General features: G+C 40.5%; 1 protein-coding gene across 1 annotated transcript in view; it reads right to left on the reverse strand.

The window, feature by feature from the left end:
- Nucleotides 1-26,459, reverse strand: part of STK32B (serine/threonine kinase 32B) — a 167,888-nt gene that overhangs the window by 79,541 nt on the left and 61,888 nt on the right. The gene's annotated exons all lie outside the window — the stretch shown is intronic.

The raw sequence follows: 26,459 nt of genomic DNA on the forward strand, positions 1-26,459 counted from the left end.
GTTGTACTACTATCTTATTTTAACCATAGACTAATACCTGAGTGTTTAAAACTAGTGTTTAAAGTACCTTTCACGTTTTTGCACTTTTAAATAACCATATACTTATACAGTTGACAAAATAGCTTACTAAATAACAACAATAAAATGTAAGGCCTTGAAAACACACTTGGTATTCACACACGTACAACGGTGCCTCAGTGCCTATGGAAAGCATCCTGGAAGGATGGAGAGCTGCTGTCCCAGGGGTAATTTCCAGATTCAATAAATATACACAATGTTCTATTAGCTGAGTGTTTTCTACAGCTTGCAGTGTAGCTCTAAATTCAATAAGAAATAAAACTATAATTTTACTGCCTAATTATATATAAATATATAATAAAATTATATTTTACTGCCTATAATTTAACCATGCCAAGTGCAAGGTCCTACACCTGAGTTGGAGCAATCCCAGACACAGCTACAGAGAAGAGATTCAGAGCAGCCCTGCAGAGAAGGACTTGGGGGTGTTGGTTGATGAGAAAATGAACATGAGCCGCCTTCAGTGTGTGCTTGCAGCCCAGAAAGCCAACCGTATCCTGGGCTGCATCAAAAGGAGCGTGACCAGCAGGTCAAAGGAGGTGATCCTGCCCCTCTACTCTGCTCTTGTGAGACCTCACCTGGAGTATTGTGTGCAGTTCTGGTGTCCTCAACATAAAAAGGACATGGAACTGTTGGAACAAGTCCAGAGAAGGGCCACGAGGATGATCAGGGGACTGGAGCACCTCCTGTATGAAGACAGGCTGAGGAAGTTGGGGCTGTTCAGCCTGGAGAAGAGAAGGCTGTGTGAAGACCTCATAGAAGCCCTCCAGTATCTAAAAGGGGCCTATAGGGATGCTGGGGAGGGACTCTTCATTAGAGACTGTAGTGATAGGACAAGGGGTAATGGGTTAAAACTTAAACAGGGGAAGTTTAGATTGGATATAAGGAGGAAATTCTTTCCTGTTAGGGTGGTGAGGCACTGGAATGGGTTGCCCAGGGAGGCTGTGAATGCTCCATCCTTGGCAGTGTTCAAGACCAGGTTGGACGAGGCCTTGGGTGATATGATTTAGTGTGAGGTGTCCCTGCCCACGGCAGAGGGGTTGGAACTAGATGATCTTAAGGTCCTTTCCAACCCTGACGATTCTATGATTCTGTGATTTTTTTCTGTCTGCAACTTCCATCTTATAATATGACAGGGTCCTCAGGGTTACTGACTGAATTCTTCTGGAACTTTTCCCAGAATTGCCTGTTGAATACTCTGAAGACCAAATTCTGATCTGATTTAAATCCTGTAAATCCAAAGGTATAGCCAGCCAACGTACAGTGTATATACAGTTCTTGGGAAAGCAGGAATTTCCATGTTTTTCTACTTATCTTGGCTTAAACAGGAGAAGTTTAGATTGGCTATAAGGAGGAAGTCCTTTACTGTAAGGGTGGTGAGGCACTGGAATGGGCTGCCCAGGGAAGTTGTGAATGGTCCATCTCTGTCGGTGTTCAAGGCCAGGTTGGATGCAGTCTTGGGTGATTTGATTCAGTGTGAGGTGTCCCTGCCCATGGCAGGGGGTTTGGAAGTAGAAGATCTTAAGGTCCTTTCCAACCCTAACTATTCTGTGATTCTGTGTTGCCATTGCTCTGTTTATTTCTGAGCTGAGTAAACTGACAAACTCTCTGTTTTTCATTTCTGAATGCAACTGTCTAAGGTACAGTGGTTTAGAGTTCCCAAATGGGGAATGGGGAATGGGGAACACCTTATTTCTAATATGAAGTCACTCTTCTCTTAAAAATTGTTTTAGAATTCATTTTAATGCAAAGTTATATTAGCTTATGCCAGCTGTAGATATGAACTGCTGAGAGGTGATCCACAATGAAAATGCCTCTTTATCACCTTTCTCCCACGAGGTGCGTAATATATGCTTGCTACAGATATGATTCAGCTCTCCTGAACTCTAAAATACATGCTAAGGAAATGAAAAGGAGTGAGCTTCCAGGAAATTTGTGCCCACCCTCTCCCCAAAGGCAGAAAAGTCTATATTATATTATTTTAATTGATAGTTATGTACAGTTTCACTTTCATCCCCAGGCTTGCACTTTCTGAAATGAGGCACTGCTTAGGAGCTGTCACAGATGGTTCGTTTCGGATTTAAATGCTTGCTATTCTTTCCGAGCACCACTCTGAGAAGCGAGTCTCTGGGTACTCTGCTCTTCTGGTGAATTTCTCTATGCCTGTCACATGCCAGGAGGTGAAGGCTATTTTATTTGCATTAAGCTTACTTCTCAATAAGTCAAATCTCTGAAACAAAATAGTAAAGTAGGTGGCATATCGTGTCTGCTCACCTCCAGAGACTCAGAATTCCATAAGAGACACATGCTAAAATCCCAGAAGACTTCAATTCTATTCAAATTACACAGAATGTTCACATTACTGAGCCTAGAGCAATTGTAAATGGAAAGCTTAAATATGTAGTTATGTTTAATTTTTTCTTTTTTTGACCCTGCTCTTATTTTAAACAAACTGGTTGTAGCATTGAGCAGATGTAATGAACGGTGTTCTTTTTTTCCTTCTGTTACTGCTTGAGTAAAGTGTAGATTTTGTCAGGTTCCTTTATGTATATATATATGTACATATAAAACCAAAATGAGAATTACAGATTAAAAACTCTACTTAAATGTATAAGTGAAATATTGTATCTAGCCTGGGACTAAAGAGCTCTCCTGGTGTCTAAAATCATAGGATTACATGCCAGAGGAAATGGTTCTGCTGCTACTCTGGTCTTGAGAAGGAAAATATCCTGAGTAATTTTTTCAGTTATTCAGCCACCATGAGGCAGAGGGTGAAGGCAGGTTAAAGAGCGACTGCTGTGAACGTCCTTGTAAATTGAGTGACTATTCCCTTTTGTGGGAAAATAATAAGTGTGTTTCAAAGGGTTTTCATGAGTGTGTTTCAAAGGATACCCACGAATGTTTAGTCTGGATAAAAGAGCCATCAAAACAATACAGAAATAAATGTGAAATCTTGTTCTTATCCAGGTTGTAATGTTTACACTCATCAGCCTTCCTTCACTGGACACTTTTAAGATTTTGTGGGACAGGGTGCTGGGCCAGCTTGTCAAGACCATACTTTTGCCAAGGAAAGTTGTACCAAATGGTCCTTGAGGTCCCTTCCAACCTGAAATTCTGTGATTCTATGATCTGTCATGTCCTGTGAATGGAGCACAGGCCAGTTTTATTTAGGTGTTAAAACTAGAATGATGCACAGAGACACATCTCCTGTATACCCTCTCCGATGTTCTCTTTCACCCGGAGATAGATTTTTCTTTCATTTGTACTGATGTATATCTGTGGTAACTCTGCTGATCCTGTCAGAAGTGTTGTGTGTGCTGGTGTAGTTAAGATATAAGCTATAGCTACCCAGTTTTAAAGAACAAATACTGTGAATAGATATGTTCAGTATATCAACAGACTTTTTCATCCGTTCTAAATTATGTTGTACCTGATACATCATTATGCTAACTGTATGCTATGTGCCATAGATAATGATGTCTTCCCTGCACAGTCAATCCACTTGGATCAGACTTGCATGGATGACATTTCTCCTACTGTTTATAGCAGAACATCAGATTACAGTGTGATTAAGGTGCTACAAGACCATTCGAAGAGATATTCTGGAGAGTGAATTAGTTCACCCCAGTAAAATTATGGGTCTACAAACTAGAGGAGAGCTTGGACATATCAAACAGCAGAATGTCTCTGGAGCTGATGATCATTCTAAGCTACTGAATGAAAAGCAGGAGTTGCTCGAGGTCCTGCTGTGCAGCTGGGTACCAAACAGTGCTGCTCCTTACCTGCATTAAGGACCCACTGGACTTGGTCTACCAGCTCCTGACCACTTAGGTTTGTCATAGTCACAAGCAGTCTAGTCCTCCATTTTCTCTCTCTTACACAAATCCAATATTCTTTCTTTACACAAGAAATTAAGTATCCTCTTTTAGCTTCTTGCTTCTTCAATATTTCAAGGAATAAGTGGGTTTGATTTATTGGTCTAAGAATTAAAACTGGCCATGGGAAAAATGAATCTGAAAATATTGCTGCAGGCTGGGGAGGGGCTGGTGGCAAATCAGCCCAGTGGAAATTAGTTTTTTGAATAAGCAATGTAATTTTACTTTTGTAAGCTTCTTATCTGCTCAAAGGCAAATTAGATACAAAAAAGCCGATTGATTGGTTTTTGAGGTGAAATCAGAAGTCGTTTTGGATTTTTACGTTAACCACGTAACTGAGAAATAGTGAATTATGACTGATATTGAATATTAATACGTTACTAACTTACTGTAAAGACAACTTTTTAATCCTCCTTGAAATTAAAGGGTAAATGTCTTGGATTAATTATTCTTTTTGTTTCTTTTGTTTGTTTGTTTTTTAAGTAGTTGTCCTGGGTTCAGCAGTAGCAGTCATTTTTCTCCTCCTTGGTAGCTGGTGCAGTGCAGTGTTTTGACTTTCAGCTTGGGAACAGAGCTGATAGTGATGTTTAGGTTTGGCCAAGGACTTTGTGAGCCTCATGCTCTGCCAGGGAGGAGGGGAAGCCGGGAGGAAGCAGAGACAGGACACCTGACCCAAACTGACCAAAGAAGTATTCCATACCACAGCACGTCATGCCCAGGATGCAACTGGGAGTTAGCCGGAAGGGCCGGGGACTGCGGGGTTGGAGGAGGTATCGGTCGGAGCTTGGTCGGGCTGGGGGGGCGAGTTGTCGGTCGGCTGGTGGTGAGATGATGTATTCTCTTCCCTTGTTATTTCCTTTATCATTATTATCATTGGTGGTAGCAGTAGTGATCTGTGTTATACCTTAGTTACTAAACTGTTCTTATCTCAACCCGTGGGAGTTGCATTCTTTTCGATTCTCCTCTCCGTCCCTCCGGGAGCAGGGGGAGGGCAAGAAAGGGGGGGAGTGAGTGAACGAGTTGCCTGACTGGGTTTAAACCACAACAGTTCTTTTTGGCGCCCAACGTGGGGCACGAAGGGTTGAGATAACGACAAATTTGACTGGATTAATAGTCACTCGTCACAATGCTGATTTATTGGCTCTCAGAGTTGTTTCGCTTGATCTCACAGCTTCAGAATGTTGTAACTTACGTAGAGCCGGTATTTGCTGTGATAGTGTTTATCAAGTATGGGGCCTGGGCTAAGGTTCTTGTCTCACTGTGCTTTATGGCAATGGCTTGTAATACGGGTGGGCTCCAGCAGCAGGGCGGGACGGACGTGGCCGTGGACTTGTACCTGGCCGTCCGGCTGCTCTTCACCGGCCTGGCCCTCACCCTACTCTCCATCTTCGTGAGGCTGCGGGGAGCAGAGGGGGAGCGGCCCCGGGAGCCGGCGGCAGCCGAACCGGCCCGGGAGAGCGGCCCCGGGGACCAAGCGGCGGCGGGAGCGGGGCCGGAGGCCGCGAGGGGACGGCTGCCGGTGGAGGAGGTCGGGGCGGTCGAGGAGCAGAAGGAAGCGGCTGCCGAGCAGCGGGAGAAGGCGGCGGAGGAGCCGAGCCCCGCGGAGGAGCCGAGCCCCGCGGAGAAGCCGAGCCCCGCGGAGGAGCCGAGCCCCGCGGCCGAGCCCAGCCCCGCGACGGCCGAGAGCATCCCCCGGAAGCCGCCCGCCGAGCCCCAGGAGGATGCAGGAGACCACGCAGCATTTCCCAGCAAGGCAGAGGAGGAAGAGCTGGACTCCGGAAAAGAGAAGCTGGCGGTGGGAGAGCCGGCAAGCACAGCAGCTACACCAGCCCCAGTGACAAGTACAGCAGCATCAACTGAGAGTTCTGAAGGTTTTGAATGGCCTTTGGGTGTCCTTGGGACCTGCCTGCTGATTGTGATGGGGATCAGCATGTTGGCACACACACAGGCTGTGTTCTACCCACAACCATTTTGTCTGATCTCAAAAGTTAAGCAGAGTCAGGTTTGGGTCTTGTCTGGGGTTAGACGACAATATAGGGGGACCAAGAGATTTTCCCCAAGGCTGGAGAGTCATGAGTGGCAGGGTGTGTGGGACAGTATGGGCAAGCATCTAGTCCACTGGGCCCCTCCAGTGCTTTGGAAGCGTCGGAGATGGAAGGCAGCTGTATGGAATCCCCAGCAGCAAGCTGCAGAAAGTGCTTAAGGGGACAGTGAATTATTTTGAGTCTGGTCAGCCCATGGCACTTCAGGCCATCAGAGCAGAGATGCAACACAGACATGGACTCATGATCGAGGGGTGGACTTAGCAATGGACACTGTTGCCCAGGTTATTCACGAGTGTGAACACTGCACACAGTCTCTCCTGCTCTGGAAGACTGTTACAAGAGATGGAGCCTGACATCATGGACCAGATGGACACAGCAGCTTTATAGGGACTGGTCCATGCACTAAGATAAGAGTGCACCGAGATAAGAGTGATGGTATATTGAAAATGTGGGATCTGAGCATGACGTGAATGGTATGGAATAAGGGGTGGATAATGTCCTGGGTTCAGCAGTAGCAGTCATTTTTGTCCTCCTTGGTAGCTGGTGCAGTGCAGTGTTTTGACTTTCAGCTTGGGAACAGAGCTGATAGTGTTGTTTAGGTTTGGCCAAGGACTTTGTGAGCCTCATGCTCTGCCAGGGAGGAGGGGAAGCCGGGAGGAAGCAGAGACAGGACACCTGACCCAAACTGACCAAAGAAGTATTCCATACCACAGCACGTCATGCCCAGGATGCAACTGGGAGTTAGCCGGAAGGGCCGGGGACTGCGGGGTTGGAGGAGGTATCGGTCGGAGCTTGGTCGGGCTGGGGGGGCGAGTTGTCGGTCGGCTGGTGGTGAGATGATGTATTCTCTTCCCTTGTTATTTCCTTTATCATTATTATCATTGGTGGTAGCAGTAGTGATCTGTGTTATACCTTAGTTACTAAACTGTTCTTATCTCAACCCGTGGGAGTTGCATTCTTTTCGATTCTCCTCTCCGTCCCTCCGGGAGCAGGGGGAGGGCAAGAAAGGGGGGGAGTGAGTGAACGAGTTGCCTGACTGGGTTTAAACCACAACAGTAGTGTCATGAACCAGTCACAGGAAAACTTCTAATTACACTGCTAGACTCTGCTTTCTCTCTCTTGAAGAAAAGCTTTAATGCATTAGAATCAGATTTCTTCAAATTAAGATAAAATAATAATGCCCCTAGCAACAGTGAACTGGATTTTTTATTATCTCTAGACTGGAAGATAAACTACCATTGAACAAAATCCTACATGGGAACAAATTTAGAAAAGCAGTTTCTGAATAAATTGTATCTGTTTCCATATTTATATCTGTATATTTGTTTTAATAATATTTCTATTTTGTGTTTATATCATATTTGTATTTATTATTTCTATCTCTGTCTCTTCACAGAAGAAGTTACGATGAATTATGAAGATCACTTTTTCCCTTTGCATTCCTTCATCTTAGTTACCTAGGGGAATTTTTTGTTGAAATCCTTACAGAAGAGGCACCAGCATGCAGAGTTCTTGTTCATATGTATTACCTGGGAAAAGGACATCATGATGGATATTTATATGCAACTTTAATTTAAGTGTATATATGCACTAAAAAAAAAAAATATCATTAAGCCCAAACCAAACTTCATAAATTTGAAGTAATCAGTTAAAGCAAGATGTGCACAGTTCAGACATTGAGCTAACAAGTCTCTGAACTGAATATGATAAATGATTACATCTTGGTAGTTCCTAATTACAGATTTAAAGAAGGATCTCTTTCCAGTTTTCCCCTGGTAGCATTAAAGGGAAGAGGTAATTATTTTAGTGACATGAAGCCCCTAGTGACAGTAGATATTCCTGGTGTAGATACAGATGTCCCAGAACAGCACAGAAAGCTGTAACAGTGCCTTTGTTCCTAACTTCACAGTCAAAACAAGGAACACTAAGGGCTTGTGTCGTGGTGCCTTGTGGGCTGTCTCTGGGAGACCTTCTCAATTGCTGTTTCAGAGCTGCTCAGCTTTGGCCTGGATTAGCAAAGACTTGAGGAACCTTTCAAACACAGTCTGGCTTCCTCAACCTGAGCTAGCACCCCTGCATAATGCTGTGTGAATGTACCAACTTCCCTGGGAAATTCAGTTCCGCTTACAGTGCTTCACTGGTGCTGCAGTCTTCAGTATTCAGTTGGGTTTGAATTACACAGGTTACTACTAATCCTGTTCGTCAATGCCAATTTCCTTTCTGTAGGAAAGGTGGTTCAAAAGCAGACTTTAAACTTCACAAAGGTGTCCAAATGGCAGAGCCCTTACCACATATGAGGCTTTCAAGGCTTGAAGCTTTTGTGTTTCCATGGGTTGCCAGATCTCCTGGAATCATTGTCTTACAACAAAATTTCTAGAAGCAGTAGACTGCCAATGCTACAGCAATCTCCCAGGAAGCTATGCCAGTAAGGTGGATCCTAAAGGCTGGGGAGCTTTTTTTGTAAGGTACAGCAAAGATGAAAATTGGGACTTTTACTTAAGGAAGAAACTTTTGAATGAAGACCTGCTTTCTGCTGAAAATCCAGAGTGAAGCATTATGTTACCACAGCTGATTCTGCTTGTCTTTTACCTAAAAGAAACAACCTTTTTCCAGCAATTTTTTATTCTGTTTTTACATTATGTATTGTTCTACATGAGTCCTACTTGAAGGAGTCATCTTGCTACGTTGCTAAACAGGGGAAATCAAATGCTGCAGCTGTTTTTGCATAATAAAAATGCCCAGTGAATGTCATGAACATACTGAGACAAGACTGATTTCTGCAGAGCTCTTAAGGCTTGCACAAAATAAGAATGCATCAAAACTGCCTCTGAATAGAGAAAAATGGAAAATGCTATTAGAGCCTCTCTAGGAAACATGAGCTGAAATGGCCAGGGCAGTACACTCACAAGACTAGATAAGGCACAGCAAATGCAGCTGCAGGTGAGGCAGGGTGAAGTGGGGATGTGGCTTCCTGGATGCACTACAATCTCACCGTTCCAATGCAAGCACTACTCTGGGACCTTTCCCGGTTCTGCTTCTCCTTAAAGCTTTTCAGGACAGAGAAAATTCTTCTTCAGGTGAAGTACCCGACGACTGGAAAAAAGGGAAATATAAATCCCATTTTCAATAGGGGAAAATGGAAGACCCAGGGAACTACAGACCAGTCAGTCTCGCCTCTGTGCCTGGCAGGATCATGGAGCAGATTCTCCTGGAAGGCATGTTAAGGCACATGAAAAACAACAAGGTGCTTGGTGACAGCCAGCATGGCTTCACTAAGGGGAAGTCCTACCTGACTAATTTGGCTGCCTTCTATGATGAGGCTACAGAACTGCTGATTAGGGGAAAAGCAGTTGACATGGTCTACCTGGACTTGTGCAAAGCATTCAGCACTGTCCCCCATGACATCCTAGTCTCTAAACTAGAGAGACATAGATTTGACAGATGGACCACTGTCCTGGGTTCAGCGGATATCAGTGGTTTATAAGTGGATAAAGAACTGGCTAGATGGCCGCATGCAGGAATTGTGGTCAACAGCTCAGTGTCCAAATGGAGACCAATAATGAGTGGTATCTCTCAGGGGCTAGTGTTGAGACCAGACCTGGTCAACATCTAGGGTGGTGAGGCGTTGGAACAGGTTGTCCAAAGTGGTAAATGCTCCATCCCTGGAGGTGTTCAAAGCCAGGTTAGACAGAGCCTTGGTTGACATGGTGTAGTGTGAGGCATCCCTGCCCATGGCAAGGGGTTGGAACTAGATGATCTTAAGGTTCTTTCTAACTGAAAGCATTTTGTGGTTTTATGATTCTATGATTCTGTATTATCTGCATGACACATAATATAAAAAAATCACTAGGCACCTAAGTGCAGATAATATAATAGCATTTAGTAAGACTAATGTTCCAAATAACTAGGATCCCATATCTAACCAGCTTATAATTTGTACAAGCTGAGTTTATACATGAAGGGGGTTCTATTTTGTTGGAATAGAAAATCAGCATTTCATCTTTCCTTTATAAAAGTAAAGCATACTGCAAATGTATAGCACATCGCCTCATGACATTTATTTACTTGAAAGAAGAAAACAACTGAACAACAAAAAATTAGTTGGTAGTCTGTATGTAACTTCTGACAAGCAGTATGCATTAGGTTCCAGAGGAATATAAACAGGTTTTGCCTGAATATATAGTAAAAATCAATTGCAAAATTAGTAAAAAGTCAATGCTTTAGTCTCTAAATCTAAGGAATTTTGTACTTAGAAATCCTAAGATTTAAAAGCTAAGGAAATTAACATTTATATGCTATAGACTATATCATATAGAAATGTTTGCTAAAGAAAAATCAAACCTGCATGACATTGAAATATAGCATAGCATACAGTACTTAAAATTCAAAGATATTACTGACGAATTTATGAGGTTATAGACAAGTTGCACCATTGTCATGTAAGGTCATGCATTATCCTGCTATTAAGAAGATTTTACCACAATGTCTTTACGCAAGTAGAGGGCATAATTACTGATTATGGTACCACTGTTCCTTGATATGCTTGCCTTGTTTTTCTTTTTTAATTAGTCCAATTTGCATAATTATGTTATAGAATAACCCTCACGCATAAGCAGCAGTAGGTTCACCCAAGACTTTCTGTATTAAAAAAAAAATAACATATTACTTAAAAGCTTGAATAATTTGACATTTGCCAAAGAACTCTATACTGAACATCTAGGTAGAGAAAAAAAATATAGGTCAAAAACACCCTGGTATAGGTATGATGGAATATAATACAGGTATAGTATAGGCTGTTATAGGTTACAGTATAGTATAAGTGCCAAAAAATGCAAATTTGTTCATTCATACATCAAATTGTTACACATATTCCTGGACTGAAAATGTATGCTGAAAACTCTTGTACCTGCTTTGACTGGGAATATCAAATACTTATCTTTTAATTACATATTTCATAAAATTAGATGTTCAAGATAAATAAAGTCAAGTTTGTGTATTCTGTCAGCCAAGTATAAGCATCGAGAGACAAACCCCCAAGATTTATGAACCTTGTAAATACAAGTATGCAGATACTATGAAGGAATGCTGAAAATGTTCCTTCCTAATGTCCTTTTTGCTTAGATTTCTATAGATTTCTTTTGTCCTTTTGGAAAATGGATAAACATTGGTTATTGGAATTTTCAATATGTGCATGCAAAGTATATAATAGAAAACTATTGCTGCAAAGAAATGGAAATACATTTATTTCCAAACTCAGAAAGACAAGAGTCATTTCTCCAAATGATGTTAAGAACAAAAGATAATGACTTCCTTAATTTCTTTATAAATATATAAAAATGTCTTTCAAGAATATAAGAAAATATTTGAGACCAGGAAAACTCTTCTACAGAGAATTAAATTGTTTATGTTTGTTTGAAATACCTTCTCAAATTCTATTTAGCTCTGATATAACCACATGGGACAGCTAAATAAAACTACTAAATAAAAACCAGCCTGAAATGAAGTTGAAAGATGCCAAGAATTTGTCTCAACGAAGGCAGCAAGAGACTTGTTGCAGACATATTAACATAGTATGTTTTCATGTAACCACCACCAGTTAATATCAGCTCCCAGCCAGCTAAGGCTGGTTGATTAGAGACAGTCCATCCACACATGGGGAAAAAGCCTTCAGGACATTGAGGAAATAGGGCCACAAACCTTCTCTGATGTGAGAAACAGCTGCTCACCATTTCCATGTGCACTGCCACAACATTTGGCCCAGCTCATCTTAAACTATGCAACCATGCAACAGGTAAGCAGCTAACAAAGGTAATGAACTGAACATATAAAAGCAAAATGCAATCCAAATAACTACTGTTTGTTGTTTTACTATGCACTTTGCTTTCACCTAATGAAATAAAACCTCATTAATGTATTTTTACATGCATAAACTACAGATTATCAATCAATGCTGTTTTGAACTGTTCAGATTCTTTGAGTCCTGATCATTTGAGATGGTTTACCTTCAAGCAGCTTCTCTTTTACTCCTTCCCCGGCTCTAACCAAATGATGTTTTATTCTAGTTAAAGGAAGCTTCTTTAGTTCTGCCTTTGCTTTTGCACATGATAGCAGAGGATGAGGTCGTATGACATGTGGTTAATAACCAATATTTTGCTTCTCCTTTATCATGGTGTCCCTGGTATGGTAGAGATTAAATGGAGGTAGTCAGCTACTATATTAGAAAGAGTTATTATTTAGACTGTTTTCTGTTCCTCTAGACTGGGAATGAAGGACAAACTTAGAGGCAGGCTTTGCACGTAGCACACAGTCATGTGATATCTTTTACACTGTGATTAATATTAATTGAATATTAAGACAAATGTGTAGGATAATTTTGGATGGAAGGGCTCTCTGGAGGCCAACAAGCCCAACCTCCTGCTCAAAGCAGGGCTAATTTTAAACTTCAGTCAAGTTGCTCAGGGCCTTGGTCAGGACAGTTTTGAAAATCTCCAAGCCAATTCCACATCACTCCAAGAAGTAAATCCCAACCACACACTGAGTTTTGAAGAGACTTTTTGCTTATATTCATGTGGGATTTCTCTTGCTGCACCATATCGCCTTTGTCACTCATCCTTTCAGTGTACATCTCTCTTTAAAAGAGTTTTTCTCCATCTGTAGATACTGACATTTTTAGGTCATCACCACCACGCCCTTGGCTATTGCAAGACTGCACTTAGTTCACTTCCTAAGCTCAGCAGCTTCACACCCCAGCTCTGTTCTCTAGCTCAGGAGCAATGATAGTTTTCCAAAGCTTATTGACAAGGATTGGATGAACTTATTGCAAAAAGACCAACTTTTGAGGCAATGAGTGACATTAATTGAAACCTTCACAAATATTTGCTTGAGGACTAGAAAATATCAGACAAATAGGGTGAAATTTTGTTGCACTGTGAAGGGTTAAATGTAAAAAAACTACCATGCAGCAGCACTGCGAGCAATTACTATGACTGTGGCAACATTTTTACTTCCATATAGTAAGTAATCTTTTTTTTTCCAAGCATTCTAAAAGTGCTTTCTGATAATTTGTTTTGTCAGGAGAAAATTAATTATTTTTCTGGCTCATTTGCTCGCATACTTGTAAACTTAATGGTACAGTCTCATGATAAAGTTGGTGTTTTCTCAAATATTATTAAACCAATGATAAAGGAAGAATTACAAAAAAATGCAAAATAGGCCCATGTCTCAGTCTGTTTGTTTAGGATTTTAGCAGACTTGGATGCAATATTGTCAAAGCTCATTTTAATTTTGCTACTATCATGAAAAGCATGGCAGTTTTTACCAACTTCACTTGGATTTACTCTCTGAGTCCAAAGTCAGCATCATCCTTCATCATTATTTTCCATTTGTTTTATCTCCCATACATATTTTGTTGAAGGGCTTAACAAAAAGTCTCCACTGCCTCCCATTCTATGTATAGCCTTCTTTACAGTAGGTACATAACAATTACATGAGAGCTCTATTCCGGTTGAGTGAGTAAGAGTATATATAGAAGGCAGTTGGTATTTGCTGGTGTTCTCCTCTGAAAGCAGTCTCTGAAATCCATTCAGCTGTGTTGGAGATGTGCTGGGACTTGGTAAATGTTTGCCAAGTTCTTTATTATCATTTTATCTTAGTATCAATGCCAATTTATGTCATTTCATATGCACATGGCGCTACAGCAGTAGCAATTATTTGTGTATTACCAACTAATCTCTCTTGTCCCCTGCTTGTCTCAAACACATCTAATTAAAGCAAGCAACAGACAGCATATGTGACGAACTCCGGGAAATTACTCACACAAACAAAAGCCCGCTACCAATACAGGAAACAGCTCACCAAGCAAAATAGGCTCTTTGGAAAGAGGTTAGGGACGACTTAAATGAACTGGACTTATATAAATCTGCGGGTCCTGATGTACTGTACCCATGAAAGCTGAGGGAGCTGGCTGATTTCACGTCAAGGCCACTGCCACTTCTGTGGAAGACCATGGAGGTTGGGAGAGGTGGCTAAAGACTGGAGAAAAGCAAATGCCACTCCTATCCTCAAGAAGGGCAAGAAGGAAGATTGGGGGATCCACAGGATGGTCAGCCTCACCTGGATCCCTAGGAATGATGAAGCAACTAATCCTGGAAATCATTTCCAAACACATACAGGACAAGAATGTAAACGGGAGTAGCCATAACAGATTTGCAAAGGGAAATCTCCCGAAGTTCAACAAGGTGACATGGGCACCTGAGGGGAATAATGCAGAACATGCTGGGACTGACACTCGAAAGCAGCTTTTCAGAAAAGGATCTTGTGTTCCTGATGAGCACCAAGTTGACCAAAAGCCAGCAATGTGCTCCGTGCAGCAACGAAGTAGGTCAACGGCATCCTAAGCTGCATTAGGAGGAGTGTTGCCAGTAGGTGAAGGTTGGTGATCCTTCCCCTCTTCTCAGCAGTAGTGAAGCCACATCTGAAGCACCAAATCCAGTTCTGGGCTTGCCAGTACAAACATCCAGTACAGGGCCGAAAAGATGATTAAAGAAATGAAACATTTTTCATACGAGAACAGACTGGGAGAGCTGGTACTGTTCAGCCTGGAAAAGAGAAGGCTCAGGAGAGATCTCATCAGTGTGTATAAATACCTGATGGGCAGAAATGAAGAAGGGGGAGACAGGCTTTTCTTAATGGTACCCAGTGACTGGATAAGAGGCAATGGGCACAAATTAACATACATGAATTCCATCTAAACACAAAGAAATGCTTCTTCCCTGTGAGAGTTAAACACTGGAACAGGTTGCCTAGAGAGGCTGTGAAATCTTCATTTGGGAAAACACTAAAATCACAACTGGACAATCTACCTTAGGTGGCTGCTTGAGCTGTGGGTTCAAGATAAACTTAGATAAACTCCAGAGGTCACCTGAAGACTAAACAATTCTGTGTTTAGTTTTTCAGCAGGTAACTGGCTGGCTTTCTAAACTGAGACTACATATAATAAAAGGAGTGTTGAAGAACAGAGTTTGAGCAGATGTTTGTCTCATGGAGAATTTCCTCTGTTTACTTTCCCTCTTTCTCACAATCTCATTATTTGAGGATCACATTTATATGATATAAATGTGAGCCCCATTTATATAATATATAAATGAAATACTTCATTTAGTGGAAGATTAAAAAAAATAGATACTCATATTTTGTAGTATTTAACAGTAAGATTTTGCTGGGGCAACAGCAGCTGTTGGAAAAAGGCTATTACAGGTGTGGTCTCATACTTTGATGGAACCCAAAGTTCAGCAGCCAAGCCTGCTATAAGATTACAACAAATGATTTCCAAACCCTCTCTATTTTTAACTTCAAACACCGTTCTGTTTTAGAGACAATTTTATAAATCTTGTGTCAGGTTTATGAACCAAAGAAACATCAAAGTTGGAGCATTCACCATTAAGCTTCAGTCATAACAAAATTTAACCTTCAGCACATGAAAAACTTCACTGAATGAAAAACAAATGAACACATTTTGGAGTTAAGAATAGGCATAGGTCTTTGCTGTACAGAACATTAGACGCTGCAGTGATCATGTACGTGTGTGTATGAGGCACTCTGCATGGGTTAAGAGGCTTAAAACAGTGCTCTTCTACCTAGTTAGTCACGAACAAGGTTTTCCTCTGAGCTGTACAAAAATCTTAATTTTTCCTTTTACGTGACCTACAAAAAGAAGGTCAAGCTTACCTTGCACATGTACACCTTCTGTAGGTAATTGTCTGATTGGAATTGGACAGATTTCCATCCTTCCCTTTTGCGTGATTTTGCTGTAGACTCCTAAACTCCTCCCTGCTCCTGCAATGAATGGTCATCTTTTTTTGGTTTTGTTAGAAATACCTAAACACTTTTCAGCCAGTTTCCCATAGAAACATTCAGGCACATCATTAATGTGCTTTGGGTTAGAAGAGGAGTTTCTCTAGGATCACTATGTAGTAACAAGACAGTCCTGATTATAGGTGTGCTATGGACAAAGAGAATCTCTAGAGAATTCCTCTTTTTTCCCATTGATTACAGAGGTGGCCCAACAGGACAAGGCTGATGTCTGAAGTCAGCTGGGAAGAATTCAAGTCCTCTAGAGCTTGTCTTTTCTGTTTTGGGAAGTTCCTACTATGATCAGTGCATCACATTTACATGTACATTTTGACTGATACAGAAGGGTTGATAAATATGACTGACAGTGAACATTTTTTAGTTGATCAGCAATTTCTGACTTATGCTGGGTTTACAAGTGCTGAGTTCCTTCTTCTAACTGTGGTGCATATCTTGCTTCTGATCACTTAATTGATTTTACATTTAACTCTAGGAAAACTGACCTTCATCTATTCACATTAAAAAGAAAGGAAAGGTATTAAACTGTAAATGCAATATGTTATAATGCATAATCCAGAAAAAAAAAGATAAATAACAAACTTCCCTAATTTTCTGTCTCCATCAACCCCTTCTGAAGAAGCTTTCGTTTTGTGTTTGATTTCATGTAAATGACAATGTCTTCCTCAAAAAGAAGGAGACATGGAAAGAGTGAGGACACCTTTAGGTCAAGGATCCTGAAGCAAGAATGAAATTCTTTAAGGCAGATATAAATACAGGAATGAAATTAAATAACATAGGCACTGCCCCTGTGCTTTTTTTAAGAAAATCTTTTTATATTGCTATCTCTATATTAATATCAGCATATCAGTGAAACATAAAGGAAGAAAAGGTGCTCAAAAATCTCCTCTGTTTAACATCTTACTTTCATCTAATGATAAACAATTGTGTTGACACACATACTGCAGTGATCAAACACACAGATGGTCACAAAGTAACCTGCATTGGCTTACATCACTGTGAGGATGCAGGCTAGAACATATCTATCTGTGGTTATTTCTCAGCTGGCAGCCTTTTAAACTAAATTAATCCAAATGCAAGCAGTCAGATATCGAAACCCCAAGATTCTGTGAGTTCTGTTTCATGGCAGTTCTTGTGCCATACTCATTGCCATAAGAACTGAGGGGCTTCCATCTGTATTTTGTATATATGCCACATGTTCCCTTTTCTTAGCCTGTGAATTGCAACATCTTCTCTTGGCAGATTGTTTGGGTCTTTGTGCTCTGAAGTGCTCAGCACTGTGAAAACTATATTAGGAAAGTTCTACTACTTCTTCTACTGGTTCAGTGCCGTGAATTAGCCAAGTCTCGGAGCAAGCCAGTGCGCTGTAAGGCAGTTCAAGTCTAATGAGAGCATAGGTTAGGTATTCCTAACCACTGCTAGGTTAGGTATTCCTTGCACCGCCCTTCAGGCAAAGCACTGGCACCAATATACCTATTAGAGAGGATGAGCTTCTTGGGCCAGCCTTCCCAACAGTGAGGATTTCATGATCTCACCTTGTGAAAACAGTTACAAACGAATTTTGCCTGTTTTCTCTCTGTTTAAATTTCCTGAGTACTAATGTCAATGATTCACTGTTCTTTATTCATTGTAGCTGTCACCAAAGAGCAATATTTTTATCATGGCAGAATTTTGTTTGAGAATATGAATAATCAAATCTTATTGCCACTCAGATTCAGCATTTTGTTTTCCCAATTCCAATTATAGTCACAGCAAATGTTAAGATTTGCTAAAAACTGAGATAACTGTTGCTCTCCTTGTTTACAGTTGAGTTTGTCAAGTTGATTCACAAAGAAGGAACTTCAGTTGTCAACTACTATCATACTATCTCACCCAGACATTTAAATTTATTCTGCAAAATTGTCTGTCAAGTCTTCAAAGTTTCTTCTTCTTTTTTTTAACATGGCAGAGTGATATTATTTGTGGTAACAGTGCTTAGTTTAACAAAGGTGCAGAGAGGAGGAGTATGTCAAACTGCCAGGACCAAGGGAGAGACCCCAATGACAGCAAAGATCATCACCTTCAAAAGCAACATTGCACTAGAGGGATCATTAACTTCAGGGCTGCACCCAGAGCCTGTCATCAGGCTTCTTGTCTCTTGACGCAAACAGAAGCAAATATGAAGGAGTAATACTGAACACAACATACTTCTTTGCAGTATTTCCCAGCTTCTACAAGTACAGCTTCTTGAATCACCCCTTATATATTAAGAATACAATAAGATATAGCAGATATTAATTGTATACTGTAGCTGCCGATGGACTTCCTGGTGTCTGTCAGAAAGACTTCCTTGGCTACATGTGCTGCACCACTAAAGCCTCCTTTGAAGAGACAGGTTGAGTTATTGGTCAAGAAAATGATACAGGTAATAAGTTGGATGCAATTGTTGTGGATGCCCAAATCCACAGCTGGTGAGCTACAGACCTTTCTCTGTAGTGCTGAGCTAAAATCTGAACAATTGTTTTTTCCAGTGGCTCAGTAGTATAGACTCACGTGGTGCTTCTTCCTTTCCTTAGCTGTCCTGCCTTAGCACATGTATGGCCTGATCTTACCCTAAATCTCTCTCAACTTATTTCTTTATAAAGAAAATAAGAGGGGGAAGGAAATTTAAGCAAGAGTGCTTCAAAATCTGTTTCACTGATTCTCAAAACACCCATGGAGATCCCATTGGCTCATCCTCTTTTCTTTATATCTGAACCCTGTGCCCAAGCACTACAGAAGCTGGTATTAAACTTGCAGCAGGAGCTTCTCAGCTTCCATGTTGCTATGGAGCATGTTCTTATGGGGTGCAGGAGAGGCATTAGTCTGCTGATGTGACAGCTTCAGAGCTGGGGAGTCCAGACACCAAGCTGGGTGTACATCTCCTGGCCCAAGCAAACCAGCAGTCTGCTTATGGGGAAAGGAGGCAGAAAACCAGCCTGGGAACTCTTCCTTCTTTACAACCCACTAGTAAAGGAGTCTTGAATCTCGCTAACAGTCCTGCAGGCAAGATAAGAAGGGAGCAGGTTTCCAACATTTTGTCTCAATTGACACACGTCTTCAGAACATTTGATTCACTTTAATTGAGGTTTTCCTAATTTTCCTGGAAAAAAAATCAGCCATCTCCAATAACAGCAAATTCATTTTACTGCACAGTAGGAGAAAATCATTATAAGCTGTCCCCCCAAGTTGTATTTGTCTTAATTTGAAGTAGTAATTGCAGTGGATCTGACTCTTGGTGCTGGGCTGGCAGCTGTAACTAAATTGGAAGGGACAATGAAAACAATATATTCCTTTAATAAGCTAGAATGAGACTGAAAGACATTTTGGGTCGGGACTGGGACCAAGAAAGAAACACCACTTTGTTGTACACCTTAACCAAAACTTCTAACAGAGGCTGATGGCAATTAAAACACTACAGCAAATGAGAGGAAAAATACTTTTACCAGACAAATACATAGACCGAAGATGCAAATTTAACCTCTGACAGAAGGAAGCTGCAGAACTCATTCTTTTGTGAATGTGTGTTAACTATAGTCTTGAGTAAATATTCAGAGATACAGTGGTCAAGAAAGCTGAAATTCTGAGAATGAAGCTGGGTAACAGCCTAAATACAAGATTGGCAAAGAAAAAATCTTAATTTCTTTGTCTCACATTCTTCTGTAATTCTCAGGCCACATCTTTATATAGGCACCTACCCAGTCAGTAAACTGCTTACAGACTCATCCATCCATCCATCCATCTTTACACCCCTGCACACTAGACCAGTGAGATAAATCTGTCATCTCTCCTCTCTTTCGTAACAATGACAATATTCAGCAGCCTCCAAGACTAGCAGTGAGAAGGAAACCATGAGTGCAGAGCATCCTACTCATCCTATTGAGACTACCAACCTACTGTTCTGGTTTCTTGCCACAAGGAAGCAAAATGTAATGCCAGCTGTAGGTGTAGCTGCTCTGCAAAACAGAGATAAAAAGAAAGAGGCAGTTTTGTAACCACAGGAAAAGCAAACACAGGCCATCAGTTGCTGCTTTGCTTTTTGTCAACATTTTAACGTGAGCACAGCTCTTCTGCTACGTCCAGGTGGATCCCTGGGTTGGAGATTTTTGCAGTATGGCTTCCCAGTTGAGGAACACTGGTTTGAGATGAATCAGTCTGTTTCAAATGGATATTTGAGGAAACCAATCTGAAATTTCTTTGGCTTTACCCACCAATTTATTACACAGAAAGGAGAGAAAAATGACACGTGCAGCCACCATTATTAGAAAGAACAGGTGATCCCTGTTTCACTTCTGAAAAGAGGCTCTAGTTGCCAACACTCATGAGAGCAGTCTGGGCACTGCTTGCTGGGTCTTACACACCCAGCCTGCAGAATCCAACTGATGTCTGCCCTTCCTTTCCCTGCTGGCATTAACACAGGTCCTGAGATCCCCATCCTAGGGCTTTGCTTGTAGAGATTTATATTGTGCTATACAGTGCTAAAGCAACTCCCATTTTGGCTTTGCATCAAATCATGTCCACCAAAATTGCTTTCCTGTGAACTATCTCTGACTTAATCACTGAGCAGTGACTTGACTCTTTGCATTAGTTCATATAAAACAGCAGATCCAAAGTGGAATCTTTAAAGCAAATCATCTCAGCTGCTGGGAAGTAGGTAATTCAAAAAGAAGGCCACTACTTTCTGAATATAACTGACTGTCATTTTCTTCCTTACAAAATGAGGAAAGGAAACCACTATTTATTCAGAAAAGCTCAAAAGTGATCAGATCTGTATGTGACATTTATAATGAGGCATATCTGATAATGGTCTATGCCCAGAAAGATAAGGGCAAAGCATGAGATAAAAATTCACCTCAAATGAATCATCAAGGGAGTAATGTTAAGAATAGAAATGGGCTAACACAATCATTTTCCCAAATGCCAGATGTAAATTGCCTTATCTCAGAGCTTCAAGGCTTGTGTCATAATAGGGAAGAAAAAAAATTAATAATAAAAATATGCATTGCATTAACACCCACTGCACAAAACTCTATAAAAACAATCAAAGCAATTACTACAGAAGAAAAAAAAAAGCACCTTTAAAAGATCTACTTCAGGACCTATAAGGAATGATGAACCATTTGCTTCTTTCTTTGTCGCTATTATAACTACCTTGCTTTGTTACTGGCACTGCTGATGCACCAGTTCTCAAAAAAATGATCCAGTGGGAATAGTAAAGGAAAAGGAAGAGCATCAGCAATTGGTGAAATGTTAAAAGTGTAAAAACTGCACAATCAGCTGATGGCAGCATGAGGCCATCAAGGCACCGGCAGCACTGAAGTTTGGTCTACATGGCAATGGCATAAATTGTGTACGAAATTAGTATTTAAAAGGTAGGCAGGAAGCCCTTTGAAGCACCAGAGTTTCACCAGAGAGCACACCAAAAGGCCAGTGGACACTTCCGCTAAAGTATTTCCAGTTTGACAGCTAAGAAAGTTACATTTTCAGTACTTTTTGCAAGTCCCCTGCTATTTTCCATATCAGTGGCTTAACTAACTTCTGTGTAACAAAATCTTCACACTGTTGGTCTGCTCACACATTTGTCAGACCTGCTGACATGTGCACACTTGAATTTTTCAGCTATTGTGAGATACACATTTCCCCCCCAGCTATAGCAAGTCTTATTTTTCTAGTTATCCAGACTAGGATTTGCGAGGGGAATAAAATAGTGTTTTAGACAGTTAGCAAATTTACCTCTAATAAGTGGATTAGTCTTACATTTTGTCTTACTGTGTAACAAGAATGTTACCAAAATACATTTAGATGAGTGATAAGTATTCAAGTCTGCTTTTTATTACTTTGTTTTATATATATATATATATACATATAGATATATTTATGGTGTACATTAGGTATTTGTTTCTTTGATTCTCAGAAGAAATCTTTCCTTATTTGTGTGTGTTTGACCATTAATTCACAGGAAGCCACTGATTTGGTTTGGTCTCTTTTTACCCTCTTGTCTTTTGCATTTCAACACAATGGGCCAAAATCTATCAGTCAGCCCCAATTTCTTCCCTTGTTCTTGCTCACATCAAGTACTATTCCTACAAGTGCCAAAATGAAGCATGGTAAGCAGCAGTAGAAAAAAAGAGTTAATATTAACCAAATGTTTATTTCCTGTAGTCAAATAAGTGAGAAATACCATTAAAAAAATGCCACATTAAATTCATAATAAACTGGTTTTGCTAAATCAGTACACTGGTCACTTTTAGGTTAGTTCCAAGCTTTAAAATTCATGAACTCAAGTGATTTCAAAACAACCTCATTTCCCAATCAACTCCCACTCCACTTGAGAACATCCAGTTTCTGGGACAGTGCCAACTGAGAAAATCAGTCCTTTTGTTAAAATAAACCCAAAGTGCTCACAATTCATTAGCACTAATTTTGTCTATTAAATCATCATTATCATCACCCCTTCCAGAACAAGACCCATTTCCTGTTAAGGGAGTTCTAACCAGCCCTTCCCCACAGTTAACTGCACTTACCAGAAACTAATTTTCAATCTCAAGCTGTATCCTTCTTTTTCCTTGCTGTACAGGTCCAGCTGTTCAAGTTCAGCTTACCAACAGCATGTCCTCAAGACAACGCATATGAGCAACCTGCCGCATCACTTCCTCCTGCCTGTCCACATCATACTCTGCCCACAAAGGCAACCTGTGAGAGCGTGTGAAGAGTTTATTCATACAACACCATCAGGGGTGCCAGTTTTTGTAGGACTGGACTTGCTGACACCAGAAAAAAAACCTGCCTGCGTAAATCCACTGCTTGAAAAAAAAAACTGCCTGCGTAAATCCACTGCTTGCTCTTTCTGTGCATAGTGGTTCCTCGTGATGTAAAGCACAAAAACACTGAACTTGTATAAGATATGATGTCCCTGCAAAAGCAAGTCTGCTTCAGTCATCTTTGTGCAGGAAAGGGAGAAATCTTCAATGCCATTAAAGAGAAGGGATATCATACTGATATGAATTAAAGAATTAATAGATCTCAAGTGCAATACTGATTAGTGACTTCTTATTGCATTCATAACATCTGTGTGAATAACATAGATAACACTCATGTCTCAATTCTGCCAATACATATTTGAAACAATAAGATAACCTAAAGGGGCTGAGAATGGTTCATCTCCTCAGTAGCTGAACCTGTTATTAAGAGTCGAGATTTCCCAATCCCTAACAGTGGGCACACTCTAAAATAAGAGCTCAGCTCAGCTCTAACATCAAATGAAACAAAATGTGGTTAGCTGTCTTGGTGTGTATCATTTGATTATAAAAATACACACTCAGTGAATGAAATTGCCTTTCTCTCTAATGGCTGGTTTTAATTAGGGACCAGCTTGCTAGTGTGTCATAGGTGCAGTTCTTCCTTAAATACTCTGGTAGAAAATTGGAATATTGATATTGATAGGTGATTCAAAAGAAAAGGGGGAAAATTTCATTATCAAACCCTCAGATTTTAACACTTACTGCAGAAAGACTATATGAACCTGTTGTAATGCCATGCTCTTTTAACGTGCATATTATGGCAAATTTCTAAAAGACTGATGAGATTTAACAGTCAGAAAATTTGGAATTCACCAATGAAAGAAGTGATATGGGAGACAAATGAGCTTGAAGGTCTAATGCAGATTTGATAACTTTAATGACAAAACCAACGTGCTGCTTCTTTAGCTGAATTACCAGGCTTTTTAATCAGTAAAATCGACAATTTTCAGTTACTGCACATAGAATGCGAGTGTTGTTCTGACAGAATGGTTTCTGGGCTATTGCATCCGACAATATAATTTTTTACTGGTGTTGGGACTTTCATTTAGAACTGTGAGTGGTTAACTAAGATTGGCACATGCCTTTAGTTGAATAGAAATAGCACTTTGCACTATTTCTTAACACTCAACTCATGTAAGTGATTTCATAGCACAAAACCCACAGTGTTGTCAAAAAAGAGGAGTTTACTCAGGACAAATAAGCCAGCACAAATAAGTGATTAAGTACTTAGCACAATGACAGCATGAACATCATGTTTCCCACAATTCAGAGCATCTGAAAGTTTTACAAAATGTGAAAATTTTGGGTAAGATGTGTAAGCGTGCATCTGTCACAGACACAAACCATCAGTTCACCTGTAGACCATTAACTATCAATTAGCTCAACTTCCTTGTGGTAGAAAGGATTGCAAGATCCCATTTTCACATTTGGGAAGGAATAGATGATGGTGCCATGTTGACTTCTTTCTCTCCCTCATCTCCCTAATCTGTTTGAAACTGCTCAGGGAATTTCTCTGTTGGAATAAAATTTAGTAAAAAACACCTTTGAAGGTCCATTTTATTCATTAATCAAAGGCATTTTTCTCCATTAAGCCCACAGAGGATACAGTAGGATTTGGGCAGTAGGGAATACTGACAATACTGATAAACCAGAGACACTCACATGATCCTGAGCCACAGTATTTCCATAAAATTATTGGGTTTCAATTAATATTTTTGAGCTCTTTGCAGCTACATGAGTCACTGACTAAGTTATGTGCTTTAGATGTGATTTGGTTTACAACAGTTCCTGAGCTCCTGGAACAGATGAATAAAAACAACACATGAGAAAAATAAGCACCTCCTTTCAGACTCTCTCAAATACTTCAGCAGGGTTCAGCCTCCCTTATTCCGCAGTATTTAAACTTCTCTCCTATGAACACTCTGGCCATTTGGAAATCTTCTGGAAGACTCATGCCGCTCAATTATTTCTTCCCTTTGGTGAAGATTTGCCCAAAATACAGTTTTGCTAAGAAGTGTCTCTAGGCACTCCTGTTTTACTTAAAAAGCATCAGAAATGTTCCTGAACTATATTTGATTGAAGTGGTTAGTGATTTTACGGTTGCAGTTTTTGCAGTCAAGGTGTCAAGTTTACCAGCCACCAATTCCTGAAACTAAGCTTCCACTTGACATGGAAAATGCATGATGAAGTACTGCATATTCTGACTTTGATCTGAAGATCTAAGCCCTTAATTTGGAGGACAGATGCATGTGAATCAAAGAAAGCATATACCCCAGAGTTTCATACTTAATTTCAGAGCAGCAGAGTACAGTTGCACTAGTATTTCTGAACTTTTCTACTTGACTATGTGCTTAATGGAATGAAAGAGAATTATAGCAGGAGGTGGAATGTGATTCAAGCTGAACTCTGGGTATTGAATTATGGATAGCTGCGTTATCTTTGCACAAAGAGAAAGGCAAAGTATCAGCTAATAATCTGCAACAGAATTGAAGTATATAGTAAAGAGAAGTTAATTTACAAGCTTTTCAATTTTTATGGGAGATTGGAAAACAATACCTAGCAAGCAAGATTACCGTAATTTATATGTTAGAAGAGTACTTTGATGAGAGAAACAGCACAGGAAAATACATAAAGGGAAAGCTATGAGGGAACAGTATATCAACAAGGAATTCTTCTGTTATTTTCAGTCAAAATTAGTCAGTGGCACATAAAACAAGTTGACTATTTCCTAACAATTGGAAAATGTTCCCAAACAAAGAACAAAGCACAAGGCGAATGTTTTCAGGACAACAATACCGCAAGCTTATCAAACCAGCCATTTTCTATCTGATCAAATTAACTTCAGATATCTCTGTTTATAAATAAGACAAAACAGCTTGAGAAGCCTCTGGTAGAAGCAGACTATATTTGAGCCAATCTTTAGCAAACAGAGCTTAAACCTCACATCTCAAGAAGGGAGTCTCTGTGTACACTGCAAGTACACACTAGTATTTCCTCCTCAAGACAGAAGGATTGCTACTTTTATTCTCTTTACTGCTTTCAGACATGCTCAATATACCAAAACCCTTACAGATCTTTTGAAGGGGAGAGGTGAAGAAGATTCTCCCTTGAAAAATAATTACATTAGGGTACTCATCTACAAGGTCAACTAAAGGCACTTAGAGAAGGATCCAGTGTGTGTGTGCATGTACACGCATTGATGTGTGCAGGGGTAGGGGTCAGTATCAGTAAGCGGTGAGCTACTTTTCAGTGGCTGCTGTGTGCTCAGGATAGCTCAGCCAGCCCTTGAGAGACCAGCCCCAGGCAATCTGCTTGACCAAAGCAACAGTCAGTCTGTCCCAGGACACCCAGGAAGCACCAGCCCTGAGTATCTAACAGGAGAGTAGACAACATCGGTACAATCAGGTGCCTCATGAAGGCAAATTCACTGGTCCCTACCCTAAGGGACCCCATTTTTCTGTGAAGCCCCAAAGACACAGGGTGAGACTCAACAATAGCTGCTAGCAGTTCACCAGAAATTTCCAAGTTTCTAAATCCTGTAATGGTGAGAAAAATCCAGGGATTCCTTAGTGAAAAGCTCAGGTGAGTTTAATCTTCATGGTCAATAGAAGATATGTACTGCACCTGCAGCCAGCACTGAATCTGTCTGTTATGGTTTAATCCAAGCCAGAAACTCAGTCCTGCACAGCCACTTTCATACTCACTCCCCCCATGGTAGGATGAAGGAATTGGAATGGCAAAAGTGAGAAAACTCATGGGTTGAGATAAAAACAGTT

This window comes from Pezoporus occidentalis, unplaced genomic scaffold (genome assembly GCF_034315485.1).
Source record: "Pezoporus occidentalis ecotype Australia unplaced genomic scaffold, CSIRO_AGI_Poc_V1 ctg48, whole genome shotgun sequence".
Taxonomy (NCBI): Eukaryota; Metazoa; Chordata; class Aves; order Psittaciformes; family Psittacidae; genus Pezoporus; species Pezoporus occidentalis.